This window comes from Sus scrofa, chromosome 5, assembly GCF_054392235.1.
Source record: "Sus scrofa isolate SSC_HxYL_T2T_F1_AM1 chromosome 5, Sscrofa_HxYL_maternal_Yorkshire_Landrace_v2.0, whole genome shotgun sequence".
Lineage (NCBI taxonomy): Eukaryota > Metazoa > Chordata > Mammalia > Artiodactyla > Suidae > Sus > Sus scrofa.
This window is the reverse complement of record NC_139387.1, coordinates 102,440,305-102,452,650: the sequence shown is the minus strand read 5'-3', so window position 1 is coordinate 102,452,650 and position 12,346 is coordinate 102,440,305. Positions and strand designations below refer to the sequence as shown.

Sequence of the window (12,346 nt, the reverse complement as noted above, 5' to 3'; positions counted from 1 at the left end):
AAAACCCTGAATTAAGGTTATTCTTTTCCTCATTTTACAAAGTAGAGCTCGAGCAGTTTTTCCAAGAACATATAGCAAGTAATAGATAATTTTAGAATTTGATCCAGTGCTTGCCTAATACCAAAGCCCTTCTACCACACTCTCATGGCTGGACAGGGAAATTTATCTGAATTTAATTGCTGTCGAATTAGTTTCATTGAATATTTTGCAATCTTAAGACACTTAGTTTTTGGAATTCTCTTGTGGTGCAGTGGGCTAAGTATCTGGCATTGCCGTTGCAATGATTGGGTTACTACTGTGGTGCAGTTTCCTGGCCCAGAAATTTCCACATGCCACAGACACAGACAAAAAAAAGACATTTAGTTTTTAGAATAAATTTCTAAAACTAATGAAGCTGCATTAATAGATATTATATATATTTTAAAATTATATATATTAAAATATGTATAATATATATATATTTTTTTTGCTTTTTTTAGGGTCACATGCATGGCATATGGAAGTTCCAAGGCTAGGGGTTGAATCAGAGGTGTAGCTGCCAGCCTACACCACAGCCACAGCAACGTCAGATCCAAGCCACAGCAGGAACCTATACCACAGCTCATGGCAACACTGGATCCTTAACCCATTGAGCAAGGCCAGGGATTGAACCCACATCCTCATGAATCCTAGTCAGGTTCATTACCACTGATCTACGACAAGAACTCCCAATAAATACATTTTTTAAAAAATTCTTGGCATGTATTACTAAACTACAGCCCTGTAAACTTGGACTATATGAGAGTATAAACTTATCAACATACATGGTAACTGTAAAATATTAATAGGCAAGGAGTTTCACTTATGAATAAGATCTTTTTTCATTTCTGCATTTCTGAATACTTTTTCTCATTTTGGGGTAAGATTTTTAAAAAGACAACTTTGTATATAAGTTGTATCAAATGCTTTGTGTCATATGTTTTAAAAATTCAGTAGTTTATCATTAGTTTTTACTTTTGTTTATAAAATGCAAGTTTAATATTTGATTATTATCCTCATTTTTATTCTTATAAAGCTCCACAATACCCTGAAAAATTTTACACATTTATATATGCCTTAAGTAGGTTAGAAAGTCTTATTGTAATTTAAGAATTAGAATGTGATTGGATTGTCTATAAGAAAACTTGTCTCTAGTTTCACAGGTCGATCAATGGAAAGGAATTGGGCTTCAAATTGTTGTACCTAATGGATTACACCCAAGAAATTTATCCATACTAGAAGACAAAACGTTGAACCTTGGAGTTCTGTGTTAATGAGACTTAGATTTAGATGAAAAGACTGTGGACTCTGAGCTGATGCCATAAAGGGATGAAACTCTTGGGAATCTTAAAAGGGCATGAATGTATTTTGCATTTGTAAAGGATGTGGATAGTTGAGTACCAGAGGGTGGCCTCTGGTAGGCAGGACTGTACAAAGACCCCTGGAATCCTACCTTCTGTGTATATGCCCTGTATAATACCACCCCTTAATTGTGAACAGGACTTCTGACTATAAAGCTGTATCAGTTCTGTGAATATGTTATGTTAAAAGGTAAAGGAACTTTGCAGTCCCTAATTAGTCGACTTTAATTATAAGGGAAATTATCTTGATGAGTCTGACCTAAATAGGTGAATTTTTTAACAAGAAGTAACAGATTTTTTTTTTTTCTGTTGGCCTTCAGGTTAGAGTTAATTAAAATTAAAATGCTCTCTCCTGCAAAATACATTCTTGAGTGAATGAAAGACAAGGCACAGACTGAAAGAAAATATTTGCAAAATTACATCAGTTAAATGACTTTTACCATAATGATATTAACTCATAAAAGTTAACAAAATAAAAACAAATAACAGTTAAGAAATGGGCAAAAGAACTCAACAGATACTATAACAAAGATTTATAGATGGCAAATAAGCATATTGTAAGCCCTCAACACCATTTGTCATTGTGAAATGCAAATTAAAGCAAAAAAGATATACCTATATAAATGTAAAAAGAGACAATACCGATTTTGGAGAGAATGTATAGCAATAATGATTTATTCATTTCTAGTGGAAATGCAAAATATTACAGCTACTTTAAAAGACAATTTTGTAGTTTCCTACAAAACTAGGCATAGTCTTACTATATAATACAGTATTCATATTACCCAACTGATTTCAAAATTTATCTCCATGTAAAAAAATTGTGCACAAATGTTTGTGGCAGTATTATTCATAACCAATATAAACTTGAAGGAAATAGGAAGGCTTTATTAGGTGAATGAATGAATAAACTTCATACAACAGAAATTCATACAGGGGAGTACTAATAAGCAATATAAAGAAATGAGCTATCAAGCCATAAAAAGACTTGGATGAATTTTAAATGCATATTGCTAAATAAATAAGCCAGTCTGAAAAGGCGACACACTATATGATTTTAATTGCATGGTATTCTAGAAAAGGCAAAACTTGGAGACAGTAAAAAGATCAGTGGTCACTGGGAGTTTTGAGGATGGGAGGGTAGAAAGAACAGAACATCACAGGTGTTGTTATATTTAGTCTACTCGGGCTGCTATAACAAATTGCCATAGAATGGATTATTTAAACAACAATGTTTTCTTGCTTACAGTTCTGGAGGGTGGAAATCTGAGATCAGGATACTGGTATGATTGGGTTTTGGTGAGGACCCTCTTAACTGCTTATAATCTCACATGGCATTCTTTAGTGTGTGCAAGGGAGAGAGAAAGGGGTGAGAGAAGAAAGTTTTGTTTTTTCTCCTGTTTGTATAAGGGCATTAATACCATCATGAGGTCCCCACAGTCATGACCTTATTTAACCCTCCCAAAGGCCTAATCTTAAAATTCCATCATGTTGGGGGTTGGGATTTCAAGATAGGAATTTTGAGGGGACACAGTCCATAATAATACTGTACTGGTGGATACATGGCATTATACATCTCTCAGGACCCAGAACTGTATAAATAAACTGTAATATAAACTACGGTTTTTAATAAACTACACTTTAATAAAGTATCAGTATTGGTTTTTTAATTGTAACAAATATACCACACCAATGCAACACATTAATAGTAATAATAATAAGGGACATTATCTATGTTGGGAGATTTGGTAGGGGACAGAGGGAGCAGAGGAACTCTGTATTTTCCACTCACTTTTTCTTCAAACCTAAAATTGATTTTTTAAAATAGCCTAAAAAAAAAATCAGTAGATTTATTTGAAATTGTTTCTCATAATCCAACAAAGAGCTAAGGGCAAAAGCCCATTTTAATATTTTTTTTTATATTTGGGTAAGAATAACACATACTTACACTCTAAAAACAGAAATATTCTATTTATTACAGGATTCAAGCATTATTTTACTTTCAAAATATTCAACAGAGATGGGATTTAAGATGGCAGAGTAGAAGGACTGGAGCTCACCTCTCACAAAAGCAACAAAATTACAACCAACTGCTGAACAGCCTTCAACAAAACAGACTGGGAACTATCAAAAAATTATCCTACTCCAGTAGACAAAGAGTAGCCCACATAAAGATGGTACAAGGTGCAATTACATGATGTAAGCAACCCCATACCTGCCTGGAGGGTGGCCCAAAGACTGGAAAGTAACGATATAGTAGAGGTTTACCCACAGGAGTGGGAGTTCTGAGCCCTCCATCAGGTTCCATGCCTGGGGATCTGACATCAGGAGGAGGACCCCTGGGGAATTTGGCATTGAGGGCCAGAGGCTGCTTATGCTCAGGACCTCCACAGAACTGGAACAAATGGAGACTACACTCTTGAAAGGCACACACAGGATTTCATCTGCACTGGATCCCAGGGCAAAGCAGAAACTCTTTAGGAATATGGGTCAGACCTGCCTGCACTTCTTGGATGTCTCCTAGGAAAGTAGGAGGTGAATGTGGCTTGTTGTGGGGGAAGGACATTGGAAACAAAGGCCTTGGGAATAATCATCAGTGTGACTTCCTCTAGAGGTGGCCATTTTGGAATAATCTGTTCCCACCAATCAGGGGCTGAGAAGCCCCAGTCCAATCAACAGACCAGGTGGAAAACAGCTCCACACATCACCAAACAGGCTGTTTAATGACTCCCCAGGCACACAGCCACCTCTGATCACACCCAGAGACAAAGCCCAATACACCAGAGGGATAGGAATTAGCTCCACCTACCAGTGGGCAGGCACCAGTCCATCCCATCAGGAAACCTACAGCAAGCCACCATACCAACTTCAGACGCAAGTGGGGCAGACATCAGAAAGAAGACGGCTACAATCCTATTGTCTGCAAAAAGGAGACCACACCAAAAATCTATTTTAAAAAGGCAGATAATTATGAGGAACAAGAAAACACAACAAAGCAGAAAAACAGCTAGGTGATCTGGAGAGAATACCAACATCCATGAAACAGATTTTAGACTGATAGTAAAGGTAAAGATGATTCAAGACCTTGGAAATGAACTGGAGGCAAAGACCAATAAGTTACAAGAAACTCTAAACAAAGAAATAGAAGATTTAAAGATTAAGCAAGCTGAGATGCAAACTGCGATAACCAAAATAAAAAATTCACTAGAAGGAACCAACAGCAGATTACAGGAGACAGAAGAACAAAAAAGCAAGGTGGAAGACAGACTGGTGGAAATCACTGATGAAGAAGAGAAAAGAGGGAAAAGATTGAAAAGAAATGAAGACAAGCTAAGAGAACTCCTGGACAATGTTAAACACAACAATATCCATATTATATGGGTGCCAGAATGAGAAGAAAGAGAGAAAAAGCCAGAGAAAATATTTGAAGTCTTTCCTAACATGGAAAAGGAATTACTAAAATCCAGGAAGCACAATGAGTAACATATAAAATAAACCCAAGGAGGAACACCCTGCAATACATACTAATTAAACTGACCAAAATTGAAGACAAAAATAAAATACTGAAAGGAGGTAGGGATAAAGAAACAACATACAAGGGGACCCTAGTGAGGTTATCAGCTGATTTTTCAGAAGAAACTGCAGGCCAGAAGGGAGTGGCACACTACACTTAAAGTGATAAAAGAAGAAAAAAAAAAATCCTCACCTAAGATTATTCTACCTGGCAAGACTCTCAATCAGATTTGAAGGAAAAATCAAAAGCGTTGCAGACAAGCACAAGCCAAGAGGATTCAGCACCACTAAACCAGCTTTACAAAAAATACTAATGGAATTTCTCTAGGTTGAAAAGAAGAGGCAGCAACTAGAAGCAAAAATATTACACATGACAAGGGTCAGTGGTAAAGGCATACATACAGTGAAGGTAGGAAATCATCCACACGCAAATAGGCTACCAAAACCAGAAATCATACGAGGAAGGTACAAATGCATGATACTGGAATGCACTTGCAGGACCTGGTTTTGCTGTAAGCTGTGGTGTAGGCTGCAGACAAGGCTCAGATCCTGCATTGTGGTGGCATAGGCGGCTGTAGCTCCAATTCAACCCCTGCCTGGGAACTTTTATATGCCATGGGTGTGGCCCTAAAAAGAAGAAACAAACAAAAAATATACACACACACTCCTATCTAAAAACTTCATGGTAACTGCAAACCAAAAATCTACAGTAGATACACACACACATAAGAATAAGCATTCCAAACACAACACTAAAGATAGTCGGGAGTCATCAAACCACAAGAAATAGGACAAGAGAAGAAGGGAAGGAAAAAGAGCAACAGAAATCCAAAACAATTAATAAAATGGCAACAAGAACATACATATCAATAATTACATTAAATGTAAATGGACTAAATGCCCCAACCAAGAGATATAGGTTGGCTGAATGGCTACAAAAACAAGATCCATATACATGCTGTTTTCCAGAGACCCACTTCAGTTCTAGGGAAACATACAAATTGAAAGTGAGAGAATGAAAGACAGTATTCCCATGCAAAAAGATATCAAAAGACAGCTGGAGTAGCATTGCTCATATCAGATAAAATAGACCTTAAAATAGTGTTATAAGCATAAAAGAAGGACATTACATAATAATTCAAAGGATCATTACAAGAAGATGACGTAACAATTATAAATATATATGCACCCAACATAGAATCACTTCAATATATAAGACAACTCTTAAAAGGAGAAATTGACAATAACACAATAATAGTGGTTGACTTCAACACTCCACTTACTGCGACGGACAGATCATACAGACAGAAAAGCAACAATAAAACACAGGCCTTAAATCATTAATTAGACCAGATGGACTTAATAGATACTTATAGAACATCCCATCCAAAAGCAGCAGAATACACATTTTTCTCAAATGCACACAGAACATTCACTAGGACAGATCACATGGGCCACAAAAAAAGCCTCTGTAAATTGAAGAAAATTGAAATCATACCAAGCATCATTTCCGACCATAATGTGACTAGAAATCAACAAGAAAAAAAAGCATGGAGACTAAACAACATGCTACTAAACAACCAATGGATCACTGAAGAAATCAGACAGGAAATTAAGAAATACCTAGAAGTAAATAACAAAGACACAACAATCCAGAACCTATGTGATGTAGCAACAGCAATTCTAAGAGGCAAGTTTATAGCAATACAAGCATACCTCAGGAAACAAGAAAATCTCAAACAACCTAACTACACCTAAAGCAACTATAAAAAGAAGAACAAACAACCCAAATTGAGCAGAAGGAAGCAATTATAAAGATCAGAGCAGATATAAATGAAATAGAAAAGAAGAAAACCATAGTGGGGAAAAAATAATCAATGAAACTAAGAGCTGGTTCTTTGAAAAGATCAATAAAATTGATGAACCCATAGCCAGGCCCATCAAGAAAAAAAATAGAGGACTCAAATCAATGAAATTAGAAATGAAATAGAAGTTACAATACATAGCAGAGAAATACAGATCATAAGAGACTATAGTCAACTATATGCCAATAAAATGGACAACCTGGAAGAAATAGAAACATTCTTAGAAAAGTACACAATTCCAAGACTAAACCAAAATTAAATAGAAAAAAAGAACGGACCAATCACAACTACTGAAATTGAAACTGATTTAAAATCTTCCAACAAACAGAAGTCCAGGACAAGATGGCTTGACAGGCAAATTCTATCAAAAATTTATAGATGAGTTAAAAGTTAACATCTATCTTCGTGAAACTATTCCAAAATATTGCATTGGAAGGAACACTCCCAAACTCATTCTATGAGGCCATAATCCCCAGATGCCAAAACCAAACAAAGACATCACAAAAAAAAAAAAAAAAAAAAAATTGCAGGCCAGTAACACTGATGAACATAGATGCAAAAATCTTCAACAAAAGGCTAGCAAACCAAATCCAACAATATATTTAAAGGATTGTACACCACAATCAAGTGGGATTCATCCCAGGGATGCAGGGATTTTTCAATATATGCAAATCAATCAGTGTGATACACCACGTTAACAAAGTGAAGAAGTAGAACCATATAATCATCTCAATAGATGCAGAAAAAGCTTTTGACAAAATCCAATACCCATTTATGACAAAAACCCTCCAGAAAGTGGGCATAGAGGAAACCTACTTAAAAATAATAAAGGCCATATATGATAAGCCCACAATGGTTTTCTCAATGGTGAAAAGTTTAAAGAATTCCTACTAAGGAATAAGACAAGAATGTTTCCTTTCACCACTACTATTCAACATGGTTTTGGAAGTCCCAGCCATGGAAATCAGAGAAGAAATAGAAATAAAAGGAGTCCAAATTGGAAAGGAAGAAGTAATAAAACTATCATTGTTTTCAGATGACATTATCCTATACCTAGAAAATCCTAAAGACACTACCAGAAAACTGTTAGAGCTCATCAATGAATTTGGTAAAGTTGCAGGATACAAAATTAATACACAGAAATTGAGTGCATTTCTATATACTAACAAACATCAGAAAGAGAAGTTAGGGAAACCATCCCATTTCCATCACATCAAAAAGAATAAAATAACCTAGGAATAAACCTACCTAAAGAAACAAAAGGCCTGTACTCTGAAAATTGTAAGACACTGATGAAATAAATCAAGGATGACAAAGAGATGGAAAGATATACCATGATCTTAGATTGAAAGAATCAATATTGTCAAAATGACTATACTAGCAAAGGCAATCTACAGATTCAATGCAATCCCTATCAAATTACCAATGACATTTTTCACAGAACTAGACCAAAATACTTTAGAGTTTGTTTGGAAGCACAAAAGACCCAGAATACCCAAATCCATCCTGAGAAAGAAAAAATAAAGCTGGAAAAATCAGGCTCCCTGACTTCATACTATACTACAAAGCTACAGTCATAAAAACAGTATGGTACTGGCACAAAGACAGAAATATAGATTAGTGGAACAGTATAGAAAGTGCACAATTAAATCCTTGTATCTACAGTCAATTAATCTATGAAAAACGAGGCAAGAAAATACAATGGAGAAAAGACAGTCCCTTCAATAAGTGCTGCTGGGAAAACTGGACAGCTACATGCAAAAGAATGAAATTAGAACACTCCCTAACACCATACACAGAAATAAACTCAAAATGGCTTAAAGACCAATATAAGACTGGATACTATAAAACTCAGATCAAAAACATAGGCTGAACACTCTGACATAAAGCACAGCAATATCTTCTCAGATCCGCCTCCTAGAGTAATGACAATAAAAATTAAAATCAACAAATGGGACCTAATTAAACTTAAGTTTCTGCACAGCAAAGGAAACCCTAAACAAAACAAAAGACAACCCACAGAATGGGAGAAAATTTTTGCAAATGAAGTGACTGACAAGGGATGAATCTCCAAAATATATAAATACCTCCTGCAGCTCAATAAAACAACCCCATCAAAGATTGGGCAGAAGATCCAAACAGACATTTATCCAAAAAGATATTCAAATGATCAAAAACACATGAAAAGAAGTTCAACATCACTAATTATTGGAGAAATACAAATCAAAACTACTCTGATGTACCAGCTTACACCAGCCAGATGGCCATCATTAAAAAGTCTACAAATAATAAATGCTGAAGAGGGTATGGAGAAAAGGGAACACTCTTACACTTTGGGTGTGAATGAAATTTATGCAACCACTATGGAAAACAGTATGGAGATCCCTAAAAACCTAAAACTAGAAGTATAGTATGATCCAGCAGTCACACTCCTGGGTATCTATCTGAAGAAAACCATTACTTGAAAAGATACATCTACCCCAGTATTCATTGCAGCACTATATACAATAGCCAAGACATGGAAGCAACCTAAATATCCATCAACAGAGAAGTGGATAAAGATGTGGTACATATACACAATGGATTATTACTCAGCCATAAAAAGGAATAAAGTAATGGCATTTGCAGCAACATGGATAGACCTAAAAACTATAATTCTAAGTGAAGTTAGACAATGAGATACAAACATCATATGCTATCACATATGTGGAATCTTTAAAAAAAAAAAAAAAAAAAAAGGATGCAATGAACTTATTTGCAGAACAGAAACTGACTAACAGACTTTGAAAACCTTATGTTTACCAAAGGAGACAGGTTTGTGGTGGGCAAGAGGTGGACTGGGGGTTTGGGATGGAAATTTAAAAAAAAAAATAGATTTTGATGATGGTTTTACAGTTATAAATATAATCAAATTCATTGAGTTAAAAACTATTTAAATTTATTCTTTGGAGGAATTTCACTGGCCAGCAGTTCTTGGGCAAGAAAAAAACAATGTACAGCCATCAGTTGTGAAATACCACTATGATCATTAGTACCTAAAAATGGTATGTAATTTGAAGACCATTTTAAATCATTTGCTTCTTTACAATCTGCATGTATGTGAAAGAGTGTAGCCCTGAGGTTGGGGGAGGGCAGTGTTGGAATAAATTTTAACCAAAGTGAAAAATGAGAGACATTTATTTTGATAATTGTAAAACTGAAACCTTTTCTTAAATTGTAAGAGTTAATTTCTGAGTGGGAAGTTTCGAAAGTAACATCCGAATTCCTCTGAAAATTCTAAAATGTAGATACAGTGGCACTCTAGATGCCTTGGTTGAGCAAACTTCTTTCCTCACCTGACCTTGAGAAACTTCCTTCCCTTGATTTCTTTGTCCCCTTATGCTTTTTGGAAATGACACCATGAGGGAGTTATTTGTGCTGTTCCCCAGATGTCATGATCCTTCTGTCTTCTAAGTACCTGGCAGTATTTCTCTTATCTATATGACTTTTGATGTTTGCAACAGCAATGTTTTTTTCTTCAGCAAGTATGACATGATTGGAAATAATACACAGTCCTTCCAAAAAGAGATTTTAAGGCCAAATTGTGGTTTGTTTATTCTGTCTCCTGCTACAGAAATCATGCAGACATTGAAACAGAGCCTCCCTTAGCATTCATCCTTGACTCAGAATAAAGTATAGCAGAGTGAGCCAGAAATAAATCTGTTTAATTACTAGTATTGCTGTTTTTATAAACTGCAATATCTGAGGAACTTTTATTAACATAACATGAATAATCTGTTCTGACTGATGCATACTATTAATTACAGGGCTAGAGCAGTCATTTGGACTATTTTTACTCCATCTTTGTGTTAATCAATTGGAAGAAAAATACAGTTTCTCTTTTTACCTAATATAAATTGAGACCTGCAATATAAAATTTTACTAAGAAATGAAAATATTCTATTTTATTCCTCTAAAACCCTTTTTTTAATTTGACCTTTTATAAATCCTCATTTCTTTACTCAACTTTAACCCAGTAATATTACTAAAGCCTTATTTTCCAATTAAAAAACTTTTACTTCTAATTAATTATAATTACAGTTTTCTTTCTAAAGAATAAGGTTTGAAAAGTTGGCTAAAAGAAGAGCTCTGGTCTATTAACCACCCATGTTTAAGTATATCCTATATTATCTGAGAAATTTGTCCATAGTTGGACAGAGTGGTTATGATATGAATATAGGAAGACATATAAACAAGTATTAACAAAATTTCTAGGACTGCAAGTACTCTCCCAACTATGATATTTAAGACCTTAGAATCTATATTTAGACCACTTGTTTACCATCACATAGTGTATTAACTTAGTTCATTGCTTAACTACTTTTTTATCAATTTTTTCCTCTTTAAATACCTAACAGAGGAGGAGGCAAGATGGCGGAGGAGTAGGGGGATGCATTCACCCTCTCTCACAAACACACACAAAAAAAAACACATCTACATGTTAGCCTCGCACAGAACAGCAACTGAATGCTGGCACAAGAACTTAAACCTCCAAAAATGGCAACAACCTCGTGACATAGCTGTGTAAAATGAGAAAAGAGGAGAGTGAGAGAAGAGGAATCAGGACTGGACTGCTGCTCCCAAAAGGGAACTGTGAAGGAGAAAGGGAACCCACACCCTGGAAATTCACCTAATCGACAGAAAGGGAGGAGGGATCTCCAGACACCTAGAAAAGCTCAGCAGTAGGTCTGAGATCTGAAAAGCAGAGTGAGAGCCAAACAGATCATCTGAACAATTGGCACAGTCACCAAAAACCAAGAGGCTCTGGTGGGGGCTGGGCACTGAGACATGGGCTCAGGAGGTTAGTCCCTGGGAGTGGGCTGGGGTTGGTGATGTGCAGACAGCCTGAGGGATTAGGAAGCAGTGCGATGTGGATGGAGGGAGCAATATGCTAAGGGCTGGGAATGGAAAGCCAAAACAGAGGGAACCTGGGAGAAGATCTGGACCTGCAGGAGAGACAAGGTGCCAGTGTTGGGGAGGGGAGAGGAGGAGGGGTGGGCCACCATAGAATACTCCATGTGCCCCAGAGAGCATGCTTGCCTGCCAGCTAGCAGAAAGCAGTCTTCCCAGTGCATCCCCCCTCCCCTATCCTGCATGTGCCTGACCTGAGGCCGCCTGCCAACCCAGAGGGCTGGCCTCACCACTCATGGGAAGACAACCACCTTCGGGGTTTTCCCCTGCCTGGCCTGCCCACCCTCTGGAGGGGCTACACTCCCACGGAGCAGCCACCTAGTACCACCCACACCCTGGAAGAGCTCTGCAGCCCAGAAGCACCGGAGCAAGCCCTGCCCAGCCATGGGAAGTCTGCCTCCATCACTGTACGGTCCTGCCAGTCCTGCCTGCCCTGGGGAAGCGCTCTGTTGCCTCCCAGCCACCCAGCTAGCCCTGCCCACCCTTGGGAGGCACTGTGTTCCTGCAGAGCAGCTGTCCAGCACCACCCACCCCCTGGAAGAGCTCTGCGGCCCAGAGGCGCTAGGGCAAGCCCTGCCCAGCCACAGAAAGTATGCCTCCATCATGTGCGGACCTGCCAGTCCTGCCTGTCCTCAGGAA

At 37.2% G+C, this 12,346-nt stretch overlaps 1 long non-coding RNA gene across 1 annotated transcript in view; it reads left to right on the top strand.

Moving 5' to 3' along the window:
- Positions 1 to 3,028, top strand: part of LOC102161020 (uncharacterized) — a 158,054-nt gene extending 155,026 nt beyond the window's left edge. Inside the window, exon 3 of the long non-coding RNA XR_014845498.1 lies at positions 1,174 to 3,028. This is a non-coding gene — a long non-coding RNA (uncharacterized LOC102161020). The remainder of the gene's footprint in view (positions 1 to 1,173) is intronic.
- Positions 3,029 to 12,346: the final 9,318 nt, after the last annotated feature.